Here is a 26,431-nt window from a genome sequence, read left to right on the forward strand (position 1 = left end):
AATGTGTTTCAATAATGTGTAAAAAGTGCCACAAGGAAATAATAAATCTCCCCTACAATGCTTTAGAATTACAGTCTATAGACATCTTAGTATGAATAGTGTTGTGCAAACTTGTGTTTTAAGTTCAGCGTCTAAAGTTCAGGTTCGGGTTATCGAAGTATCCAATTATGGATTCGGCTACCACGGACCATAACGGAATTTAGAATCCATAACGGGATACTTCGATAACCTGAACCCGAACTTTAGACGCCGAACTTAAAACACAAGTTTGCTCAACGCTACCTATGAACATTATTTAATTGCATTGCATGATCTTTTAAAATATATTTGCATTATATATATATTTATATTAGAGATAAGCAAACTTTTTGAAACTTGTTAATGTTAATAAACAGCTTGTTTAAAAACACACCGCTCCATTGCAGGTGTTATGCTTTTTAATATAAGAAACCTTGCAAAAATTGTTTCTTATTAGGGTCAGATTGTGTTTAAATACACATGGTGTTATGGGGGAAAAGTGGCTAGTTGGGACCAAGCATCCAATAATTATGCCATAATGGGGGCAGATCCCTGACCCTAGTTTTACTCAAGCATACGTTAATGTCAGAAGAAACAGCGGCTTATTCTACACAAGCGCTTATTCTACACACATGTTTATTTGTGAAAGAAATAGTGTGAAAGAACATGGCACAACAGCAAACCTGTCAAGAGACGGCCTCCCACAAAAACTCACGAACGGGCATGGAGGGCATTAATCAGAAAGGCAGCACAGAGACCTAAGGTAACCTTGGAAGAGCTGCAGAGTTCCACAGCAGAGACTGGAATATCTGTACATAGGACAACAATAAGCCGTACACTCCATAGAGTTGGGCTTTATGGCAGAGTGGCCAGAAGAAAGCCATTACTTTCAGCTAAAAACAATAAGGTACATTGTGAGTTTGCGAAAAGGCATATGGGAGACTCCCAAAATATATGGAGGAAGGTGCTCTGGTCGGATGAGACTAAAATTGAACTTTTTGGCCATTAAAGAAAACGCTATGTCTGTTGCAAACCCAACATATCACATCACCCAAAGAACACAATCCCCACAGTGAAACATGGTGGTAGCAGCATCATGCTGTGGGGATGTTTTTCAGCAGCCGGAATTAGGAAACTGGTCAGAATTGAGGGAAAGATGGATAGTGTTAAATACAGGGATATTCTTGAGTAAAACCTGTACCACTCTGTCGTGATTTTAGGCTAGGGCAGAGGTTCACCTTTCAGCAGGACAATGAACCCCGAACACACTGCTAAAGCAACACTTGTGTAGTTTAAGGGGAAACATGTAAATGTGTTGGAATGGCCTAGTCAAAGCCCAGATCTCAATCCAATAGAAAATCTGTGGTCAGACTTAAAGATTGCTGTTCGCAAGCGCAAACCATCCAACTTGAAGGAGCTGGAGCAGTTTTGCAAAGAGGAATGGGCAAAAATCCCAGTGGTAAGATGTGGCAAGCTCATAGAGACTAATCCAAAGAGACTTGGAGCTGTGATTGCCGCAAAAGGTGGCTCTACAAAGTATTGACTTTAGGGGGGGGGGGCACATTGACTTTTTCAGTGTTTTTGTCCTATTTGTTGTTTGCTTCACAATAAAAAATAAATAAAAAAATCTTCAAAGTTGTGGGCATGTTCTGTAATTAAATGATGCAAATCCTCAAACAATCCATGTTAATTCCAGGTACTGATGCACCAAAATGCAAAAAAAAAGTCAAGGGGGGTGAATACTTTTGCAAGGCACTGTATTTATACACATGGTAGAAGCAGTAGCTTGTTCTGAACAAGCAATTTGTAGCAAAACTGCAACAGTTTTTATATGTAATGGCACAATTACAACATACACGTCCTACTATGACACACTGTATATTGGTATTGACACACTAAGATTTGAACTGTTTGAACCTTTTACTTTCTAAAAAATATAAAAAATAAATTGTGTAGCCTATAAAATATATAGGAACTGTAGAAGCTTTTTGGGGGAAAAAGACTGGCTTATGCATAAAAAAATACTTTCTCCTCAAATTATCTCTGTGCAGGAACTATGTTCAAGCAGTCCACAGCATTAAGTTATACAACTCCAGCAGCTGCCTTCTCTGTAAGACACCAATTCCTAGTACACTAACCACCCCTATGTTCTCCCTATCCTGACTTTCTACCCAGTAATTTAATTTACATAAGTAAATATATCCCTACACCTGCAAGACCCTAAGATAGCTGGCTTGTGTCTGTCTGGTGTCTGTTAGAGATATGGCAGATCAGTGGCTGAGCTAAAAATTATATATATGCTTCACATAAAGTACAAAGCCTTATAGACCAGCCAATATCCTGCCTTTTAATTGGCAGTCAGTGCTTTGTGAGAAAGTCTGCCTGCCAGAGCCCCATCTGGGTTTATGCAAACCTTTATTTTTATCCTCCCTGTCCTGTTTCCTCATATTTTAAAAGTAAAATGGTGGATTCCGTTTTGCTCAATTCATCAGAAGCTAATCACCAAAACTTGGGATTTATTTAGCAGAAGAACTTTTGTGAAATTCCTGGTAAACTGGATTAATTTAGAACTGATTCACTGATCTTTAGCTTCAATGTGTTTTTGAGATTTGCAAATTTATTATGATTATTAACTTTACTTTTCTTGATACTTTTAGTTATGAGGTAGTTTGGGATGAATATGACCATCCTATTTACTACTCCCCTCCCCCTTTCTACCGTGTTGTAATGAGAAGGAGTTACATTAAAGACATTATCTGCAGCCATTTACCCTTTTGATATGAAATTGGTATATAAACCAATTAATTCACTGCATCACAAATATAATTTATATCACATAGGGAATACAATTAAAAAAATGCTGAAAATGTGTCCATAGCCTTTAATTCAACAATCTTACAAATATGTAATACAGTGAAAATTAGTTCAATGTAAATATATGGAATAACGAGCATTGCATCAATACATCGTGCCATATATTTATGGCATCATGCCATCAATATCGGGTTTTAGCTGTAACATACAGCTGACACCATGATAAAATGGCTGCTGGCACTGATCCTGGCCATTGAACCCCTTAGATGTTGTGGTCAGCAGGCACCACAGCATATAAGAAGTTTACAGAGGGAGCAATCTCCCTTTCTCCCCATTCAGGTCACCTGTAATGTAACCACAGGGTCCTGACAGTTGCTTTGGCAGCCAGAAGCCTTACAAAAGCCTCTGTGCCTGCAATGTACCGAACCCTACCAGGCCCTGCCAGAGGTAGGCCTGATAGGGCTAAGTGTCAGTGTAAAACTGACAGGTTCAATACACTGCAATAGATAACTATTGCAGTGTATTGTACCAGCAATAATACAACTGTATCTTCAAATGGGACTTAAAAAAAAAAGGAAATAAAAGTAAAAAAAAGATAACATTTTCAAGCAAATGATATCTTATCCACTCCTTTATAATTGGTTAAAAATAAAATAAAATACACAGAATTTGTGTTGCCTTGTTCAATTATGGAATTGCTGTTTTTGTCACCTTGCCTACCATAAAATAGTGTAAAAAGTTTTCAAAAAGTCATATACCCCAAAATGGTAGCAATAAAAAGTATAGTCTGTCCTGCCAAAACACAAGCCCTCACATAGCTGTGTTGATGGAAAAATAAAAAAAAAGTTGTGTTAGAGTATTAGATATAGTGATGCAAAAAAAATAATAATAATTGTAATGAATAATTGATTTTATGATGCTAAATTTGTAAAACTTTAAAAAGTTATATACATTTGGTATCACCATATTGGTATCAACCCACAGAATAAAATTACCACATAATATCATATATACTGCATGTTGAACGCCATAAAAAAAAATATTGACAGAATTGTCATCTCACCTCCCTCTAAAAATTAATAAAAAGTATTTAAAAAGTCATATGCATCCCAAAATGGCACAAAAAAACCTACAGACCATATTGCAAAAAAACAAGCCCTCAGACAGCTATTTTTTGGTGGAAAAGTAAAAAAAAATGTTTTTTAGTATATGGTAATACAAAATTCAACAGTTTTTTAATTTAAAAAAAGTGAATTTATGGTGTCAAAGTAGTAAAACATGAAAAAAAAGCTATAAAAATTTAGTACTGTCATAATCATATTAACCTTCAGAAATAAGTTATTCTATCATATATACTGCAAGCTAAACCCCATAAAAAATGCCCTCCAAATCCTGACTTGGCCTCTCACCATTTAAGCTAGTACTCCCCAAAACAGCTATCTGCAGATGAGGTGCTGGCTTATTTGATATGAGTCATATCTCCAGCACTATTTGAAAAAAAAATATTGATTTATAGAATAGCTGCCTTACATCTGGTGGCATTAGAGGAAGATCTTGTTAAGAGCTCATTTGCTTCCCTTTCTTCCCAACAAATTCTATGTTTCAAAATCCAGCGGCAAATGCCACTGCTTCTCTTCTGAACAGCGACAGAGAAACTGTAAAGGATTATTCCATGCCTTTTCTGCCTTTAACCATTGGAAATAAAACCATAAATATATATCTAGGTGAATTCCTTGGGAATGGTATGTAGTGTCAAAAATGTTTCCACTGTACTGGTATCTCAAGGGTATTGCAAGTTTCACATGGCTCCCAAACCTATTCCAGTACAATCTGGACTTCAAAAGCCATATGGCACTCCCAATTTTCTGAACTCTCCAGTGGGCCCATACAGCAGGTTATGACTAGAGATGAGCGAATCATTTTGGACGAAACATCTGAAGTCAATTCGCATAAAACTTTGTTCCAATACTGTACGTAGCAGGAGCTCCGTACAGTATTAGAATGTATTGGCTTTGATGAGCCAAAGCTATTGCTTCATAAATTCATAAATTAATCGCTCATCCCTCGTTATGACCGCATATGTGGTCTTGTCATACTTGAAAGAAATAGCATAACAATTTTTTGGGTGCATTTTCTCCTGTTAGCCCTTGTAAGAATGACAATTTTTGAGCTAAAACTAAACATTGTTACAATTTAATTTTTGAATAGCACAAAATAGATGCTTTAAAATTGTTATTTCAAGGGATGGGGGGGGGGAGGGAAGCAAGTTGTTGCCAAAACAGTTCGGTCATGAGATGTCCTCTTTTATTTAGAATTATTCTGGTAACCTGTGTTGCCTTGTAAAAATCATTTAAAAATCTCAATTTGTTTACATTTTCAGTCATTTAAGAGCTGCTCCATCTACATTTCCAGTAATAGGCCAGCTGAAGAATTGCCTGAGCAAGCCAGCAGCAAACCTGTCATCACTAGCTTTTCTTGTCCATCTCTTTTCATCTACCATGGCTTATGTAATTTTTGGTGCTATATGTTAGATGTGTGGAGAGCAAATTTGCAATACGCATGCTGCCTGGTCTGAAGAACATTTCTATATTTAATTTTATCTCAGTAATATTGCATCATATTTCTATAATTCCAAGTTATTTTATAACAGTAACAGCTCCATTTCTGTACTTGGTCTGTGTCTTAAAATAAATGGGGATAAACTGCAATAACAGACACAGCTTATGAATAGACATGACATCTTTTTCTGGAAGAGAAGCATGTCTGCAATATTTATTTGTGCATTTTGAAACTGTAAGGCAATATTTAGTCCCTGATTTACTGCAGCTGGCATTTAGCTTGAATAATGTGAATAATTTTGATGCGTCTCCTAAAGGTGTCTGACTTTGAAATATGTTTTATAAAATTTTGCCTACTTTCTAGTGTAAAATTATAGTACATATGCTAGGTCACTGTGGCCCAACCCCCTCCCACCCTATCCCTTTCCGACAATGCATAGTTAAAAAAAAAAAAACTGGCGTGCATGGTGTGAAAAAAGTAAAACTTGCTGGTCTTCTGACTTTTGCCTCAAAAGTACCAAAATGTGACATTTTCCCCTTTGTAAGCCAAAAATTGTGAGCAGCTCATGATGCATTGGTTATTAGTGTTATGGATTAGCATAGATATAGCACCCTACTGAAATTTTGTGCAGAATAGAAAACCTTCTTTCATCAGAATGAAAAATAAAACAAAATACATGTCGCTAAAGAATCGTCAGCACTGACAGGCTACTTCATTTTTTGCTGCACCAAACTCCTTTGGTTCATGCTCGCACTGTACATAAACTACAAAAACCCAGACGGTATCAAATTTGTATTTAAAGGTCTCATATTCAGGAGGTTTCTCGTAATGGTCTAGCAGTGTTCCTCAACTCCAGTCCTCAGGGCCCACCTTCTAGGTCATGTTTTAAGGATTTCCTTAGTACTGAGCAGGTGAAATAATTAGTGTCAATGCATTAGGACTTACCACAGGTATAAATATGTGGAATATTATCAAATCATGACTGACGGGTGGGCCCTGAGGACTGGAGTTGAGGAACACTGGTCTAGCATATAATCCAATACTGCTACGATATTTTAAATAGAGATGAGTGAATCAATTCAAAAGTAAATAAATATTATATATATATAAAAAATGAAAGACAACAGGAGGTCCTAGGAAACCCCAGAGTGGCATACACAAATTTTGAAGCCAAATAGAGCAATTTCAATTCAGGTAGAATTGTTTCAGAACCAAATCACTCAGTAGGCTGATTCAAAAGAATTGTTCAAATCCGAGGTAGGTTTATAGTTGAAATAATCTTGAGGCCAAAATTGGAAGATTAAAGACGATGAAAATAATTTTGTTTCTATCTTAAAGGACCACTCAGGTAAAAAATAAAATAAAATCAGCCATCATGGTATTTATATTTGTCTGCTACTTTTATATAGCTCAGGCTTACCACTCCCTTTTATTTCCTGTTACTACAGTATATATTTTCCACATTCCTATGTCCAGTGGCATTATGACTTCAAGGCCAGTACCTGCGTTACCTGTTTTCCAATAACCTTTTAAATAATTAAATATAGACGGTGATTCAATAATCTCACATCATGGATTTGCATAAACAGGGCAAGCAATCCTTCTTCTTCCTTTCAAAATCCAAATGAAATAGTGGCACCATTATCCAGATTGCAGGATTCTTTGTTCTTTAAGCCAAAATAGGTAAACAATGTTTCAACCCATGGATACAGTTGGCTCTTTGTCAAACTTAACCCCTTAGTTACTGCCAATATGTGTTTTTATGGTGATCGTTGATGGGATTTATTCTAGACTCCTGACCTGATGTGAACTTGAGCGTTGGCAAATTTTTTGTACATTTTAAAGGGCAACTGTGATTTAGACAGTGTAGTCCATCAAAGAGAGCAAGATATAGCATTAATTTATACAACTTTTGTGACAACTTTCTGAGATGACACTGGAGGCTGGACAGTTCAGCAAGAGAAAACTGGGCCGGTTCTGGCCACTGTTCCAATCTGTCTACCCAGAAGCCTATGGGTACAGGGAAATATGTATTTGCGGAGAAAGACCACAGTCCAGGTAGGACAGAATCTGTAATGGCATCTCTCATCCATTCAGCATGGCAATGCTTCCGTTTAAATTTATGATATAAGTAAGGGGGACTGCAAGACAGACCCTTCTCTGTTCATGAGGATAATATGGAATAGATGAATAAATGCCTAGTGTGCAAACCAGACCAACACAAACATAAATATGTCAATAGCACCTGGTCATGTTGCTGTGGTTCTGTATCGCCACTGCAGAGCAAATCATTGACCCAGTGGACTATGAAACACATGTTCTGCCCAGCTCATAACATCTGCTACAGCTGTTCATGGTGGTATGCATCTTGCTGTATAGTGATAATTGCAAGGTGCAGCTCATGTTCTCTTCAACAACAACGTACAAGGGAGGGATGGCTTTTTTTGAGAATTAATGGTGACTAGGGATCTTCCATTGAGGCCAAGCACACACCATTAGTTTCCTAAAGACAGAGGAATAAATGGAATAAATTAAGTGGTACTGCAGCAACTGGACCACCAGCAACTTGACCAGGTGGGAGTTTGTATCTCATTGGATAGACACATATAGTATTTCCTGGCCATATATTCCATTTTGGATGACTGATAGTGGTGCAAAGTAGGAGGAGAATTCTGAATGGGAAAATAAATAACTGATGATGACGATGACGATGACAGGGACATTATTTTGCTTACAAATGCAGACTGGCTGCCAAAAAGGAGATCAGAAAAAGAGGACAGTCTTGTTGCTGGCCAGTTCTATTTTCCCACTGGATCTGGTGATGCACCTCATGTGCTACAATAGAGCTGTGGTGCCTATCCTACTGATTTTGCACAGGGCAGTGCTTTTGTCTGCCAGGACTGTGGGGAAAAACTGCCATACAGAAGATACAAACAGTTACCAGTGCGAGTGGGGATTGAGGGGGCACACTCAGACGGGAAGCACTGATTGGATGATGCAAATTGTATTTTAATACTTTAAAAACACTCCCTTAAAATAAATATAAAACACACATAAAAACGCACGTCAGTGATCAATGTGATATGCAACAGTCCTACACAATGACCTATACATAGCAGCAGCAATGTCCCAATCCACTTTGCGTATAGTGGTGATACCAACAGAGTCCCGATCAGAGTCCTAGTGTTGTATTGTATTATTTGCGTGGCCAAATAGCCAGATCCTGACAGAACAATGTTGTAGTGCCACCACTGGCATGGCCAGATGAGTGGTATCAATGACACTATGGCAAATCTTGATAGCGCAAAACTTGTAATGATATCCCGCAATACCAATGTCCGGTAATATGAGCGTTTTGAAGGTGCGTAGCAATAGTTGGACTGACAGTCCGATTTACTTACAGTCTCTTGTAGCTTGTGTTGCTTCAGTGCGAACCCGGTATAAGCCCGGTCTTACCCTTCTTCACTGTCTGCCCGCAGCGCTGGCTTCTCCGGCGCCCGTACACGTGCAGCGTCCCATGTAGTGTACTCGGCCGTGCGTGGCGTCCCACGTGACCAGGTTGTCTAGGGTACCGGATAGACACTGGGTTGACGTCACTGTTATGCGACTCGCACTCCAATTCTATGTCAAGAGTAATTCTTATGCACCTTTGTACTTTGTTATCCGGCTTCCTTGTTCTCTTTGTGAATCCACGCTCACTCTGCAGTACCAGACGCGTTTCAGGGTCTTACGCCCCTTCCTCAGTGGCCAGCTGAGTGAGTGGATTCTCACTCTTTATAACAAAGATTTTCTTACCCACAATCCCACTTTTCTGTGCTTGTCCTAATTTGCGGAGTGGATTGGATTATTAGTCCGTTGTGTTGACCTACCTTACCATTAAAACATAATTAAATGAACATTATAATAATAAATATCCCACATATATACCGTTAAAAACAATTAATGGAGAAGACTGCAAGATCAGACCCTCATTTAGGTAGCCGCATCACAAACGCATCAGTGTGAATTGCGCTTTGTATGCGGTTTCTTATAATCTTCATAAACTCCAATATTGTGACAGGGTAGTTGTAGCTATGAGTGGCCGTCCGGCAGGGAGGGGAGATCATAGTGTCAATAATCGACCAAACTGCGATGTCCCATCTCCACCGGACAACCCCCCAACATTCACAGAAACCCAAATACCTCCATCTCAGCATTAAGGCCCTTGGGGATAATTGTGTCATATTCAAAAATTCTGCGAGATTCTTGTCTAGACATGTGTGCTATATGGGTACCCCCCCCTCCATGCCTTCTTTACCCTTTCAATGGCCACAAATTTCAGGCCAGTTGGGTCACAATTGTGTTTAATTTTGAAGTGTTTGAATAGAGAGTGCGTTTCTAGGCCTTTCCTGATGTTCGCCACATGTTCCGCTACCCTTTTTTTGAGCATTCTTTTTGTCCTACCGATGTATTGTTTTCTGCATCCACACTGTAGTAGATATATAACATCAGTGGAATCACATGTCAAGCACTCCTGAATATCTATACTGAAATAATTTACTGTAGATGCTACTGTTGTGTTTTTTGGGGGGAAACTGGTGATCCTGCAATTAGCACATCTCCCACACTTAAAGAACCCCTTTACCGACAGCCAGTTGTTTTTCTGTTGTTGCTGGCTTTCCTTTCTGACTTTTACGGTCGGGGCTATTTTCCCGGCTAGATTATTCGCTTTCGTGTATGTTATTTTGGGTGTGTCACTCAGAAAAGGACTGATCACCTTATCATTGAGCAGATGTCCCCAATGTTTCCGGATACTTCTCTCCATCACCCTGTACTGAGAACTAAATGGGAGGATAATCCTCAGTGTTTCGTCTCGTGGTTGAGGCAAACTAGCCACAAAGAAATCTTTTCTATCCATCCTTTTTACTTTCTCTAGGGATTTATTAATAACCTGGACTGGATAATCTCTTTCCAATAGTTGTTGTTTCAAGCCCTTGGCCTCTTCCTCAAACTTGCTGTCCACCGTGCAGTTCCGCCTGAGTCTACGGAACTGGCTGGTCGGTATGTTGATAAGCCATCGTGGGAGGTGGCAACTACTACAAACAGCTACCAGCAGATGCATTTGGGCTAGGTCTGGCATGTTTTGATCCTGCATCCAAACTATCAGTAACATCTTCACTTCCACAGCTGACCCTGACAGAAGTACCTCTGCCCTTACAGATTTTTTTATTTTTTTTTATGTTATGGTTTTTCATTTCTGCCCCATATTCATCTGATGTAACTTTCTCATCAGCCTCCTGATCCAGCTCTCAGGTAGTGTCCTTGAGTATCTTCTATAGCATATGTGGATGAACACAGAGATGTGGAAAGCTGTGTTTCCTGGCTCCAAGTAATGATGTCAGACTCAGATGTGGCATTGACATCATCGTGCTATGACTTAGAGGATGAGGGAGCCATCCAATCCACAATGCTATCCTCTTTGGCTGCAATAATAATCTGTCACCTACCAGAAGCGGGTGATAACTGTGGCCTGCTGCTATTACTGCTGGCAGGATGGTTGGTGCTGATTGTGCTGTTACTGCTATTTACACTTCTATAGCCAACCACATTCTGTATAAAACAGCTCTTTGTTTTGGTTTAAAAAAAAACATTGAAAGTTCACTTAAAGACAGAAGTTTCCTGACAATTATAAACTTTAAGGAATAAAGTGGAATTTTAACAGGCACATTTTAGGATGCAAATACAGTAATATTAACCGCCTCGAGACCGCCTAATGCAGGATCGAGGTCCGGAGGCGGTCAATTCATTCCTCGGCGACGCATCGATGCGTCATCTCGCGAGATGCAAGATTACGCACACAACCAGCCCACGCATGCGCATTGCGGGCCAGCAAAAGTTCAAGTAGTATTTCGTCACCAGCCTGCCAGCCAATGATCATCGCTGGCAGGCTGGTGATTTTCAAAAAATCGAATCAGAAGCCATTTAACACTTTATATTTATAAATATAAGGTGTTAAATGCCTTCTGTGCTCCTCTGCTGGTCCTTTTTGTCAGTTGGGCCCAGCAGAGGAGCACACATTACTGTAAGTACACACCAAACACTACACTTAGCCCCAGATCACCCCCATCACACTAATTAACCCCTTGATCACCCCTTGATCACCCCTGTCAATCACTAGTGAAAGGGAAAAAAGTGATCAGTGTAAACTGTAATTTTTTTTTTCACTAGTATTGACGGTTAGGTTTTAGGATAGTTTAGGCCCCTTTGTTAGGTAGTTAGTGTCGGTTAGCGCCCAGCCCACCGCACCGCAGTCACTTATTTGCTGATTAGCGTATCGCTAATCAGCATTGGTACTTTTACAGTCAGATCTATAATAGTATTAGTGTCACCTTAGCTCGCCCTCCAACCAAAACACAGTGTTTGCCCGATCAGGCCTGATCGGTCGCCCACACGTGCGTTCATCCATGCCCCCACTGCACAATCACTTTACAAGCGCTGCGGCGATAAAAAAAAAAAATCTGTTTTGATATTTTTTATCAATCACAGCGGCTTCCGGTACTTCACTAGCCTCCCATTTGTAAGACAGGCTTGCTTTTTTTCTTGGGTAGTCTCAGGGAATACCCCCTAAATTTAGTTGACCAAATGGCAAATAAGAGATATTCTTCTGAAGTGGCCTATAGGCTTCTGACCCAGTCGGATGAGGAATGGGAACCCTCATCTGACAAATCCAGCGGGTTAGAATACGAACCTGTAGAAAGCAGTGGCAGTCTGAGCCAAAGTTTGGACGATGAGGTTGAGGTCCCTGATACCACCAGGCATACCCGGCCCCATGTTGCTAGACCACAGGTTGCGCAGGATCCGCTTCAAGGGCAGCAGAGTGGGGCTGATGCTGTTGGATTACGTGGTGAGGCATACACCAGCAGCGCAGCCCATCCTGAAGTGGCGAGCACCAGAAGGGCAGTTGAGGTTTGGCACGTGCAGTAGTTACCCCGCTGCAGCCACCACACAGACAGGCCCATAGAGCCCCTAGAGTCCCTGAGGTGCTGGCAAACCCTGATTGGCAGCCCCCAACTTCAGCCGCACCAGTAGTTCCCCCTTTCACCGCCCAGTCTGGAGTTTGGGTTGAGACAGCTCAGATCGGATCGGCACTGTTTTTTTTAGCTGTTCTTGACTGCGGAGCTCTTGGACTTAGTCGTGGCAGAAACAAATCGGTACACCACTCAATTTATAGCCGCCAACCCGGGAAGCTTTTATGCCCAGTCTTTCCGGTGGAAAGCCGTCCAAGTTTCCGAATTTAAAACTTTTCTGGGCCTTCTCCTCAACATGGGCCTAATAAAAAAGCATGAATTGCGGTCATATTGGTCCACAAACCCAATTCATCACATGCCCATGTTCTCTGCTGCCATATCCAGTGCACGATTTGAGGCCATCCTGCGTTTCCTGCACTTTAGTGACAATAGCACCTCTCGTCCCAGAGACCACCCAGCTTTTGACCGGCTCCACAAAATGCGGCCCCTCATAGACTACTTTAACACCAAATTTGCCGATTTGTATACCCCTGAGCAAAACATCTGCATAGACGAGTCCCTTATACATTTTACCGGGTGCCTTGGCTTCAAACAATACATCCCAAGCAATGGTATGGGGTCAAATTGTATAAGCTCTGTGAAAGGCCCACAGGCTATACGCACAAATTTCATGTTTATGAGGGTAAAGATCAGACCCTGGAGCCGGTCGGTTGCCCTGATTACCTGGGGAGCAGTGGGAAGACAGTCTGGGACTTGGTGTCTCCCTTATTTGGCAAGGGGTGCCATATTTATGTGGACAATTTTTACACAAGTGTGCCCATCTTCAGGCATTTGTTTGTAGAACAGATTGTCTGCTGTGGCACCGCGCGACCTAGTTGCCGGGGCTTCCCCCAATGGCTCGTTACCACCCATCTTGCAAGGGGGAGATGGCTGACTTGTGTAACAAAGAACTGCTTGCGGTGAAATGGAGAGACAAGCGTGACGTTTACATGCTCTCCTCCATTCACGCAGACACGACAATACAAATTGAACGAGCAACCAGTGTCATTGAAAACCCCCTCTAATTTGCTCATGGGAGGGGTGGACTTCAATGACCAGATTTTGGCTCCTTATTTAGTGTCCCGCCGCACCAGATGCTGGTGTAAGAAGGTGTCTGTATATTTAATTCAATTGGCTATGTAAAATAGTTTTGTTCTCTACAGTAAGGCTGGGAGAACAGGATCCTTCCTCAAATTTCAGGAAGAGATCATCGAGAGCCTCCTGTATCCAGGAGGTTCCGTGGCCCCATCCATCAGTGTAGTGAGCCATCTACACGAGCGACATTTCCCCAATGTTGTTTCTGGTAGCTCAAAAAAAAGATGTTGTGTCTGTAGCAGGAGTGGAATAAGGCGTGACACCCGCTATTTCTGTCCTGACTGCCCTGACCACCCTGTCCTATGCTTAGGGGAGTGTTTCCGGAAGTACCACACACAGGTACTCTATTAGCATAGGGATTGCATCTCACAGGACAGGCACACAGGGCTCTTAGGGCCCTTTCACACATTGCTGCTGCAAACCTCTCCTTTCACCTGGGACAAAGTGCATAATGTACTTCGACATATCTCTGGGCGATTTACGCTTTGCACATTGTCCCATGGGGAAGGAGAGGTTTGTCCTATAAATTTCTTTTAAAAAGCAAAACAAAAAAAATCACCGGTAAGCAAAAAAGTTAATGTTCTGTTCCAAAAGTTCAATAAAGTTTATAAAAGTTAATGTTCTGTTCAAATGTTATTATAAAGTACATGTTAATAATTTATTGCGTTGCGGCCTGTTTTTTTTTTTTTACCTTCTAGGTGGACCAACTGATGAACCAGCTGCAGCACTGATGTGCATTCTGACAGAAGCATTGCGCTGCTGCCAGATTACACAAAAGTCGGTGTATGCGGCGCTGCAAGATGAGATTTCTCCTCTGCAGTAAAAAAGATACGTTTGCCGATGCTTATGAGCTGAGGAGCAGTGTTCATATACTTTGGCAAACACTTTGTATATAAAAAAATGAGATTTTTTCATCCACATTGATCGATGCGAATGAAGAAATCTGTGCCGTTCATTTTTTCTTTTAGCCCAGAGGCTCAATGAAAAAAAAAATCTCATTACCTGTATGCAAAATATAAGGTGAATAGCAGAAACTCCTAATGCTGGCCATACATGTAATGATTGCGGAGACTCTCAAATGCCAGGGCAGTACAAACACCCCACAAATGACCCCATTTTGGTAAAAAGACACCCTAAGGTATTCGCTGATGGGCATAGTGAGTTCATAGAAGTTTTTATTTTTTGTCACAAGTTAGCGGAAAATGATGTTTTTTTTCTTACAAAGTCTCATATTCAACTAACTTGTGACAAAAAATAAAAACTTCCATGAACTCACTATGCCGATCACCAAATACCTTGGGGTGTCTTCTTTCCAAAATGGGGTCACATGTGGGTTATTTATACTGCCCTGGCATTTTAGGGGCCTTAAAGCGTGAGAAGTCTGGAATCCAAATGTCTAAAAATGCCCTCCTAAAAGGAATTTGTGCCCCTTTGCCCACCTAGCCGCAAAAAAGTGTCACACATGTGGTATCGCCGTACTCAGGAGAAGTTGGGCAATGTGTTGTGGGGTTTCTTTTTACATATACCCATGCTGGGTGAGAGAAATATTGTTTGTATAAAAAAATGCGAAAAGTTGAAATTTAGAGAGATATTTCTATCACCCAGCATGGGCATATGTAAAAATACACCCCAAAACACATTGCCCTACTTCTTCTGAGTACAGCAATACCACATGTGTGACACTTTTTTGCAGCTTAGGTGGGCAAAGGGACCCAAATTCTAAAGAGCACCTTTAGGATTTCACAGGACATTTTTTACACATTTGGATTTCAAACTACTTCTCACGCATTAGGGCCCCTAAAATGCCAGGGCAGTATAAATACCCCACAAATGACCCCATTTTGGAAATTAGACACCCCAAGGTATTTCGTGATGGGCATAGTGAGTTCATGAAAGTTTTTATTTTTTGTCACAAGTTAGTGGAATATGAGACTTTGTAATTTTAAAAGCAATTCTTAAAAATGTTAAGAAAATTTCGCAAACACACTTTTTAAGGACCAGTTCAGGTCTAAAGTCACTTTGTGGGGCTTACATAGTAGAAACCCCCCATAAATGACCCCATTGTAGAAACTACACCCCTCAAGCTACTCAAATCTGATTTTACAAACTTTGTTAACCCTTTAGGTGTTCCACAAGAATTAAAGGAAAATGGGGATGACATTTCTAAATTTTACTTTTTGGGCAGATTTTCCATTTTAATCCATTTCTTTTGTGGGGATTCGCTTTGGTAGGCAGAGTAAGCGGACGCAGTACAGAGGCAAAAAACAAGGTTTAAATCAAAGTTCAGTGTTTATTCACACATAGCCAGAAAACAAGCCAAAAGAAAGTGTTCAGTCTTGGTGCCTGTTCACACCACACAAAGTTCACAGTGCAAAAAGACGTCACCTGGTCAGCAGATGATTTTCACCCAGAGTCCGCAGCAGTCTTTAGTGGCCTGTTTCCCCAGCCTATGGCTCACACAAACAGATCCCTCAGTGTCTCAAACCACAGACTCCTCAGCTCCTCTGTCATGGAGGATAATCCACCACCTGAACATGCTGGCTGGGTTTTTTATATTCCAGCCAAAACCCGGCCTGGAACCGTGGGGAACAGCCACCCACCCTGCTCTTTGGCTGCTCCCAATAAGAACCGGCCCGGATTGGCTTTACAGCCATTCTAACAGTTGAAGTGTCAGATTGCACTACAGACCTGACACTTCAGGGAAAAACCCGGTTCTTACCTCACCGAGGCCAGGAACCTCGGTGACACGTATCTTCCGTCAAAGACGGCTCCTTGTTCCTTCTTACACTTTCTTTAACACATCAAGGGTTAACAAACAAACAAAACACAACATTTATTACACTGATTCTGAGGTTTACAGAAACACCCCACATATGGTCGTAAATTGATGCAAGGGAGCACAGCAGGGCTCAGAAGGAAAGGACTGCCACATGGTTTTTGGAAGGCAGATTTTGCTGGACTGGTTGTTAGATGCCATGTCCCCACTTATGCACTCTTACTGTAAAAACTCCCAAAAAGTTACTCCATTTTAGAAACTAGGGGAGAAGGTATCAGTTTTATTGGTGCTATTTTGGGGTACATATGATTTTTAATTGCTCTATACTATATTTTTGTAAGACAAGGTAACCAAAAAATGTCTCTTTTGGCACTGTTTTATTTTATTTTTTTACAACATTCATCTGACAGGGTAGATCATGTGCTATTTTTATAGGCCAAGTAGTTATGGACGCATTGATATCAAATATGTCTACTTTGTTTTTGTGTCTCCATTTTCTGAACTTTTTTTATTTTTTTTGCCGGTCAGGGGCTTGTTTTTTGCAGGAATAGTTGACGTTTTTATTGGTACCATTTTTGGGTACATATGATTTTTTTAACATTCATTATTACAATTTATGGGGCAAGGTTTGTCTCCATGTTCTAAAAGCTCTAGTGTTTTTATTTTTTGAGCGATTTTCTAGGTAGGTACTCATTTTTTGCAGGTTACGGTTTTATTGGTACCATTTTGTGGGACATACGCCTTTTTGATCACTTGGATTAGCACTTTTGTTATGTAAGGTGACAAAAATGTATTTTTTTTACTTTTTTTATGGTGTTTTTGGAACGGAGTGGATCAGTTGATATATTTATAGAGCCGGTCGTTACAGATGCGGCAATACCAAATATGTCAAAATTATTATTTTTTTGTGAAACATTTTTTTTAAAACACAATTTAATTTTTTTATTTTTTTATTTTTTTTACACTTTGCGTCCCCCATAAGGTCATACAAGACCGTTGGAGAACATTTAACTTAACTTTTTTTTTTTCACTATTGATTTCTCCTGTAACTGGGGCTAACATAGTAGCCCTAGTTAAAGAGGAAAAACATCCCCCAGAAAGGCTGTACAGTAAAATACAATGATGTACAGCCTCAGTGCAGGGATAATCAAGGTCTATGAAAGACCCGACAGCTCCTGCACTCTCCCTGCCCCGCAGTCACATGACCACTGGGCCGGGACAGGAAGCTCATAGTGCTTCCTGATCTGTATACACAACGCTTGTTGAGCGCTGTGTATATTGAAATCTAGAAATCAGGGACACCTGAGAACTGTCCCTGCCTTCTCTGTGGGTTGCCCTGCTGTCACTGAAAGCGAGCCCTGCTTGGAAGCTGCATGATTAGTGTGCAGCTACCATCTCTGAATGGACGTTCCAGAAATTCCATTCAGAGATAAATATCACCCCATAGGACATTTATATCCTATGGGCGGATGTGAAGGGTTAAATATGTTTTCTTGGAAATACATATTATTGACCTATCCTCAGAATAGGCCATCATTATTAGATCAGAAAAACTCAAACTACCAACATCCCTAATATAGGCTGTTTGGGCCTGTGATGTGTTAGGCCTTTCTGCAGCTCAGTCTCTTTGAAGTGAATGGGATATGATTAGAGATGAGCAAATTTTTTACAAAATTGATTTGCCGGTTCGCTGAATTTTTCGGGAAAAATTCAGTTCGATCCAAATATATTCGCTTCGAATTACATAAAAAAGCGTCTATTTACTGTCTGTTAAGAGCCTTTATAGTGGTGTAGAACACTTACTAACTCACATAGGGAGTCTGCTTTGGTACTGAAATACTACTGTGAGTCCGTATGACATGCAGATGGCAGGCGTCACTCTTAGAATCACTGCATGCGTCACTTATGAGGGCAGTCACAGGGCCAAAACCGACTAAATAACTCTCGTATGAACTGTGAGAGATAGGATTTATTCCTCTATACACATATAATATGAACATTCTGTAGTACACATTTTTCTGTAGAACACATTTTTGTCCACTAGATGGCCGCAAACCAGATGTATGAGCCACATGTATGAACAAATGCTGCTGTACCCAAATGCACTATATAGAGAGTATATTATTGGTATAGAACACCCTGCTTCTATCAGTTTTTTTGGGGTCGACTGGTATATCACACCAGTTATAATTATTTTTTCTAATTGCATTTGCCCCTCTGTGTAGCTGCAGTATTGCGCTGCAGTACCGCTCACCACTACTGCACAATACAAATCCACTATAATATGCTTTCTATGTTAGAAAGTATATTATAAGTGTATTACACCCCACTGTACAGCGCACCTATTAATAGTACACCTATACCAGTCCTTAAAAGGACTTTTGTGGACCTATTTGATAGCGTTTTTGTCCCTAACAGTCTGTCCCTGCTCCACACGGCAACCTTTCCCTACTCTGACAAAAGACTAAATGTAAAATGGTGGCCAGATCGGGTCTATTTATAAGGTAGGGTGTATGTCCATGTGCTGAAACTTTCCAATTAGCTGTCCTGTACCACCTGATAGATGTGTCATGGTTCAAAGTTCTTCACAATGTAAAAGAATATGGCGGGCGCAAATATCGCCATATGTTCACATGTTCGGCGAATCGCGAACGAGCAAAGTTCGTCGCAAACCGACCGCTGGGCGAATCGCAAGGCCATCACTAATTGGAAGTTATTAGGATTGTGTATCTTTACAGAGACTAATCAGTAGGATTAACACCAATTCGATTGGAAGTTATTAAGATTGTGCATCCCTACAGAAATTGATGAGTAAGATTAACACCAACTGCATAGTAAATAGGCAATTGACAGTTTTTTAGATTTTGTATCCCTACAGAGGTGACTTAGACCTGGGGTCTTCACTAGGGTTGAGCAAACCCGAGCTGCAAAGTTTGGGTTTGTTCCGAACTTTAGGATTTTTTGTACCCGGACCAGAACCCGAACATTTTTGTAAAAGTTCTGGTTCGAGTTCGGTGATTTAATGGCGCTTGTTGAAAGGCTGCAGGGCAGCCAATCAACAAGCGTTTAACTAGTGTACCCTTAGAAGCCATTACAGACATGCCTACTAATGGCATGGCTGTAATTGGCCAAGTGCAGCATATGACCCAGCCTCTATATAAGCTGGAGTTACATAGCGCCGCACGCCACACTGCAGTTACTAGTTGTAAGGATAGGATGCTGCTGCTGTAAGGGAGAGTTTAGGAAAGATTCTGGTATCTGCACTTGGTGTAAAGTCTGCGATCTACAGCATTTTTTGCTTTGGGGGTGCAATGCAACATTTTTGTACCCTGCCTTGAGCCCAGTAAAAATAAAGTTTGAATCCATCTGTTAGTTAGATAGGCGTCGGCGGCCATGACATATACACCCTTTTAAAGTGCTCTTGCACTGCATATGAGCCTGGGGAAAGGAAAATAATACCGTCTGTGAGTTCAGGGACCCAGGGGGTAACATATCCCCATTCTTTTCTGGAAAGTACCCCTGTGCTGCATTTCAGTTAAATCCATCTGTTCCATGTGGGGTGAGATTTTATAAGTAAAAAAAAAACCCTGTCCACAATTTTATAAGTAAAAATCCCCTGTAGTTAATTTGTGAGATTGAAATATAATCTCAGTTAAATCCATCGGTTTCATTTATGCCAGGCATCCTCAAACTGCGGCCCTCCAGCTGTTGCAAAACTACAACTCCCAGCATGCCCGAACAGCCTATAGGTATCTGCCTACAGCAGGGCATTGTGGGAGTTGTAGTTTTACAACAGCTGGAGGGCCGGAGTTTGAGGATGCCTGATTTATGCTTAAAGAAACCCTTTTCTGGGGCAACAAAGTACCTTTTTGCCCTGTGCTGCATTTCTGACAGTCCAATAAAACCGCCAAATACTGCAGTTTTTTGCTGAAAAATTCGAATTCTTGTTGCTATAAAGTACATTTGTGGCCTACGCTGCGTTCCTGTCAGTCAAATAAAAACATTTAATACCGCTTCGGCTTCGAATTCCAATTTTTGGGTGTAAAGTACCTCTGAGGCCTGCACATGTGACAGGTAGGCACATAAATTCAGCAAATCCATCTGTTCCATTGTAAAGGTGACATATCTAAAAAAAAAAAATGTAAATAACCTCTGTGCTTCATTTGTGAGAGTGAAATATAATCTCAGTTAAATCCATCATTTCATTTCATAAAAAAAAAAAAAAACTTTTTGGGGGGGCAATAAAGTACTTTTTGCCCTGTGCTGCATTTCTGGTAGTTAAAGAAATACAGGTAAATCCCTCTGTTTCATTGTGTGTGAGCAAAAAAGCAAAAAAATGATGATGAAACTGCTGAGGCTTTCTGCAGTGTGCAGACCGACAAGGAGGGCAGGGGAGAAGACTGGGTCGACGATGAGGTCCTCAACCCCACATGGAATCAAGGTCATGAGAGTGACCTATGTAGTTTGGAGGAAGAGGCGGTGGTCGCACAGAGCCACCAGCACAGCAAAAGAGGGAGCAGGGTGCAAAAGCGTAGCGGCTGTCCCCTAGACAGTACGCCTGTTACTGCCTACCGCACCAAGGGACCGAGCACACCAAAGCCATCTCCAAGGTGTTCCCTGGCGTGGCAGTTCTTCAGACGATGTGCTGACGACAAGGCACAAGTGGTTTGCACACTGTGCAATCAGAACCTGAAGCGAGGCATAAACGTTCTACACCTGAGCACAACCTGCATGACCAGGCATCTAAGTGCAAAGCACGAGCTGCAGTGGAGTAGTCACCAAGCATCTCCACAATGTCCTATGGAAGTGTTCAGCTGTCTATCTCCCAAACACTGGAGCGAAACAGGAAGTAACCCCCTACCAACCCGCGATCCCTTTTTTAAGTTTTAAGAATCTGATGGTGGTGGCTGTCCCACAGTACTTTGTGTCCAGCCGCCACTGTTTTTCCACGCGAGCCATCCCTTTCCTGCACAACCAAGTGGGGGTCAAAATCAGGTGTGCACTGCACAATGCCATCTGTGGCAAGGTCCACATAACTACGGATACGTGGACCAGTAAGCACAGTCAGAGACGTTATATCTCCCTAACAGCACACTGGGTAAATGCAGTGGCGGCTAGACCTGATGCGGATAGCAGTTTGGTGCATGTCCGTCCACCAACGAGGATTGCAGGGCGTTTCTCTTTGCCTCCTGTTGCTTCCTCCTCCTACTTCGCTTCCTCATCCTCTACCGCCTCCTCATCCAATCAGCGTAACGTATTCATCACCAACTTCATCACAGCAAGGGGGAAATGACAGCAGGCAGTTTTGAAACATATCTGTTTGGGGGACAAACTCCATACCGTGCAGGAGCTGTGGACGTGCCTTGAACAACAGACCGATGAGTGGTTGGTGCCAGTGAGCCTCAGGCCCAGCCTGGTGATGTGTGATAATGGTCGAAATGTCGTAGCAGCTCTAGGCCTAGCCGGTTTGATGCACATCCCTTGACTGGTGCATGTGCTGAATTTGGTGGTGCAGAAATTCCTGAAAAATTGCTCCAATATGACAGAGCTGCTGCATAAAGTGTGGGCCATCTGTGTGCGCTTTTGACGTTCTTACCCTGCTGCTGCTCGCCCGTCTGCGCCTGTCAGCGTAACTTCAGCCTTTCCGCCTACCACCTCATATGCAACGTGCCCACAAGGTGGAACTCCACCTTGCATATGCTGGCCAGACTGTGCGAACAGCAGCAGGCGATAGTGGAGTTTCAGCTGCAGCAAGCACTGGTGAGTCACTCTGGGGAACAGCACCACTTCACCACCAATGAGTGGGCCTCCATGTGAGACCTGTGTGCCTTATTGCACTGTTTTGAGTACTCCACCAACATGGCCAGTGCCCATGACGCCGTTCTTAGAGTTACTATACCACTTCTATGTCTCCTTGAAAAAACTCTTTGGGCAATGATGGAAGAGGATGTGGCACAGGAGGAGGAGGAAGAGGCATAATTTACAAGGATTTCAGGCCAGTCATTCACAAGTGGCTCCGAGGGTGGGTTCCTGCACCAATATATACCAGGTACGCAATTGTCCAGCCATGGCACAGTTCTGGAGGATGATGAGGTGGAGGATGAGGAGGAGGAGATGGAGGAGAAGGAACCATGTTCACAGCAGGGTGGCACCCAAACTAGCTTGTGGGCATTACTGGTGCGTGGATAAAGAGGACACAGACAATACACCTCCCACAGAGGACATCTTGTCGTTGCCTCTGGACAGCCTGGCCCACATGAGCGATTACATGCTGCAGTGTCTCCGCAATGGCCGCCGAGTTGGCCACATTATAACTTGTGCTGATTACTGGGTGGCCACGCTGTTGGATCCCCGTTACAAGTGCAACACACCGTTCTTAATTCCGTCACTGGAGCGTGATCGTAAGATGCACAAGTAAAAGCGCATGATGGTAGATGCCCTGCTGGTGGCATTCCCACCTGACAGCGGGGGCACAGTGGAAGCACAAGGCGAAGGCAGAGGAGGAGGAATAGGTCACCAACACAGCTGTGGCACCACCAGCACGTCAGAAGGCAGGATTAGCATGGCCAAAATGTGGAGAAGCTTTGAAAGCACACCACAACAGCCAGCACCACCAGCTGATATGGAACGTCTTAGCAGGAGGCAGAATTTCACCAACATGGTAGAGCAGTATGTGTGCACACACCTACACATACTGACTGATGGGTCTTCCCCCTTCACCTTCTGGGTCTCCAAATTGGGCACACGACCTGAGCTTGCCCTTTATGCTTTGGAGGTCCTGGCCTGCCCTGCAGCCAGTGTATTGTCTGAACGTGTGTTTAGCATGGCATGGAGCGTTATCACAGACCAGTGGAGCCTCCTGTCCACAGCCAATGTGGACAAGCTCATGTTCATTAAAATGAACCAGGCATGGATCCCACAGGACTTGTCTGTACCTTGTGCAGAATAGACATGTATACCGGCCTCACCCAGCCATTCTTATACTCCAGCGCACTTTCTCGTTGTTTTATTTTTATATTTCCCAATGTTTTGGGGTCTACCCTAATTTAAACAAAAAAAAAAAACAGGGTTGGTTACCTGCTTCTCCTCCACTGCCACTTCCACCTACACTGCCACATCTACCGCCTCTGCAACCTCCTACTCTATATGGACCTCCACCTCCTAGATCAAGATTATTATTATTTTTTTTTACATATTTTATGTTATTTAAGTCATTTCCCTATTCACATTTGTTTGCTGAGCTCTTGCCATGCTCGTAAGCACATTTTGCTGACTTTTGCAGTGAAATATAATCAGTAAATACAACTTGGACATTGTTTGCACTGCACTGTATTTGTGTTGGTGAAAGAAAATCTGTTAAATCCATCTGTTTCATTGTAGGTGAAAAAAATATTTTTTTCTTTGGCCAGAAAATACCTTTGCGGCCTGTGCTGCATATGTGACAGCCAGGCAAATAAATTTCCACGGTTATCAGGCCATTCACAAGTGGCTCGGATGGTGGGTTCTTGCACCAACATAGGCCAGGTACACAATTGCCAGGGCACATGTGCAATACACCATTTTTACATCCCTGACACAGAAATATAATTTATCTGGATGTTCAATCTGTGGCTGACCTTCCTATAGCAATATTTTGGTGGGCACAGCGCAGACTGCTCAATGAGGTGAAGAAGAAACCTAGAGTGTGAGCTAAAGACTTACAAAAGTCTCTGGCATATGCTAACATCCCTGTTAGCGAATCTACGATGCATAAAATTGGATTTCATGGGAGGATACCACAGAGGAAGCCACTGCTGTCCAAAAATAACATTGCTGCACGTTTTCAGTTTGCACAAGAGCACCTGGATGTTCCACAGCCGTACTGGCAAAATATTCTCTGGAAAGATGAAACCAAAGTTGAGTTGTTTGGAAGAAACACACAACACTTTGTGGGGAGAAAAAGAAGCACAGCACACCAAAATTAAAACCTCATCATAACTGTGACGTATGGTAGTGGGGGCATCATAGTTTGGGGCTGCTTTGCTGCATCAGGGCCTGGACGGATTGCTATCATCGAAGGAAAAATGAATTCCCAACTTTATCAAGACATTTTGCAGGAGAACTTAAAGCCACCTGTCCGGTTGAAGCTCAACAGAAGATGGGTGTTGCAACAGGACAACGACCGAAAGCATAAAAGTAAATCAAACAAAGAATGGCTTAAACAGAAGAAAATACGCCTTCTGGAGTGGCCCAGTCAGAGTCCTAACCTTCAAGTCAATGGGTCTGCAAAAAAAACGGAACACATACGGAAATGCATCCGTATGTCTTCCGTTTCCGTTCCGTTTTTTCTGAACCATCTATTGAAAATGTTATGCCCAGCCCAATTTTTTCTATGTAATTACTGTATACTGTATATGCCATATGGAAAAACGGAACGGAACAACGGAACGGAAACGGAACCACAATGGAAGCAAAAAAACGGAACAACGGATCCGTGAAAAACGGACCGCAAAACACTGAAATGGACATACTGTAGTGTGAAAGAGGCCTAATGCAAATGTAATCTTGTTTCAATCTCTACACACAGGTGTCTGTTGGGGGAGCTGTTAGAAATGTATGACCCTCTTTATTGTAGAGGCCATTGTCTGAGGTCACCACAGTATTCAGAGGTGTAAGCCTCATGGGGGCCATACAGCTCACAAGAGGTGACATTGTCCCTCAAGCATGAGTAGACAATGGATTTTAGATAAATTCTCTTATCTTATCTTATCTTATCAATTGGTTGGTTCATAAATGTCTGTTGTGCATGAAACCTTTTACAGTTCATTCTGGGAGTGCTAAGATTTTGCCTTTCTTGTTGGTCAGGTACCTTAATAAAACTGACAAAGTCTGGTTGTGTGAGCCGGCCATCATCTATATCAGTAGAACAGCATATAATATATGGTTCTAATTTTTGGTTGCCAAGGTCTGTTGCTCCTTAAACTTGGCTCAGAGAATCATTATAAGGGCATGTCATTGCATATCTCCAGTGTCTCTCACTCAGGTAAACCCTGTACTGTCAAGCTTCTGAATTGGGTTCCTAAGTAGTATGGAAAAATGGCAGTCTATCTCCCTGTCTGTTACTGGCACTTATAAGTAGGCATTTAGTCAGGCTAAAAACGGACTGGTCCCATTAACGGTTGTAACTGACTACCATGGAGGCATAGCATGCAATTTGGGTGCGAGCCCACAAGTCCACGTCACAGCCAATAGGTTGTGGGGCATAGCTCTCCCTACTAGGGATTCTGCAAGGGAGTGGTTTGACCCCACAGTAATCTGCAGAGGCTCTTTGCAGGTATATCACACCAGTTGCAATTATTTGTTCCAATAGCGTTTGTCCCTCTGTATAGCTGTGTTATCGCAGCAGAACCGCACACAACTGCTGCACAATGCAAATGCACTGTATGGGAAGTATATTATAGGTATATCACACCCCTGCCTCAATCCGTTTTTTTTTTTTTGGGGGGGGGGTGTGGGCAACTGGTATATTATTATTAGTTATTCCAATAGCGTTTGTCTCTCTGTATAGCTGCGGTATTGCAGCAGAACCGCACACAACTGCTGGACAATGCAAATGCACTAAAATATACTTTCTATGTTAGAAAGTATATTATAAGTATATCACACCCCTCAGTATGTCACACATCGATTAACACACCTATACCATTCTTATACCCATACCATTCCTTAAAAGGACTGTTGTGGCCCTATTACCTGGCGTTTGGTGTCTCTAACAGCCTGTCCCTGCTTCCCGCAGCAACCTCTGCCTACACTGAATGTAAAATGGTGGCCAGACCGGGTTTATTTATAGGATAGGGGGGGTGTCCATGTTTTAAAACATATCAATTGGCTGTCCTGTCCCACCTGATGGATGTTTCATTGGTCAAAGTTCAGCACAATGCAAAAGAATATGGCACCGGCAGACCTCGCAATATGTTCGCCCGTACGGCGAACGAGCAAAGTTCACAGCGAAACGACCGCCAGGCGAACCGCAAGGCTATCTCAACAAAGGATCATGGTGTAGGAGCCCCACAAGGCATGATACGTATGGTCTGTTGCTCCTTAAACTTGGCTCAGAGTATCATTATAAGGGCATGTCATTGCA

General features: G+C 42.0%; 1 protein-coding gene across 1 annotated transcript in view; it reads right to left on the minus strand.

Moving 5' to 3' along the window:
• The window catches only part of TRHDE (thyrotropin releasing hormone degrading enzyme), a 1,265,007-nt gene that overhangs the window by 32,022 nt on the left and 1,206,554 nt on the right, over positions 1-26,431 (minus strand). The gene's annotated exons all lie outside the window — the stretch shown is intronic.

Source organism: Bufo gargarizans, chromosome 2 (assembly GCF_014858855.1).
Source record: "Bufo gargarizans isolate SCDJY-AF-19 chromosome 2, ASM1485885v1, whole genome shotgun sequence".
NCBI classification, from domain to species: domain Eukaryota; kingdom Metazoa; phylum Chordata; class Amphibia; order Anura; family Bufonidae; genus Bufo; species Bufo gargarizans.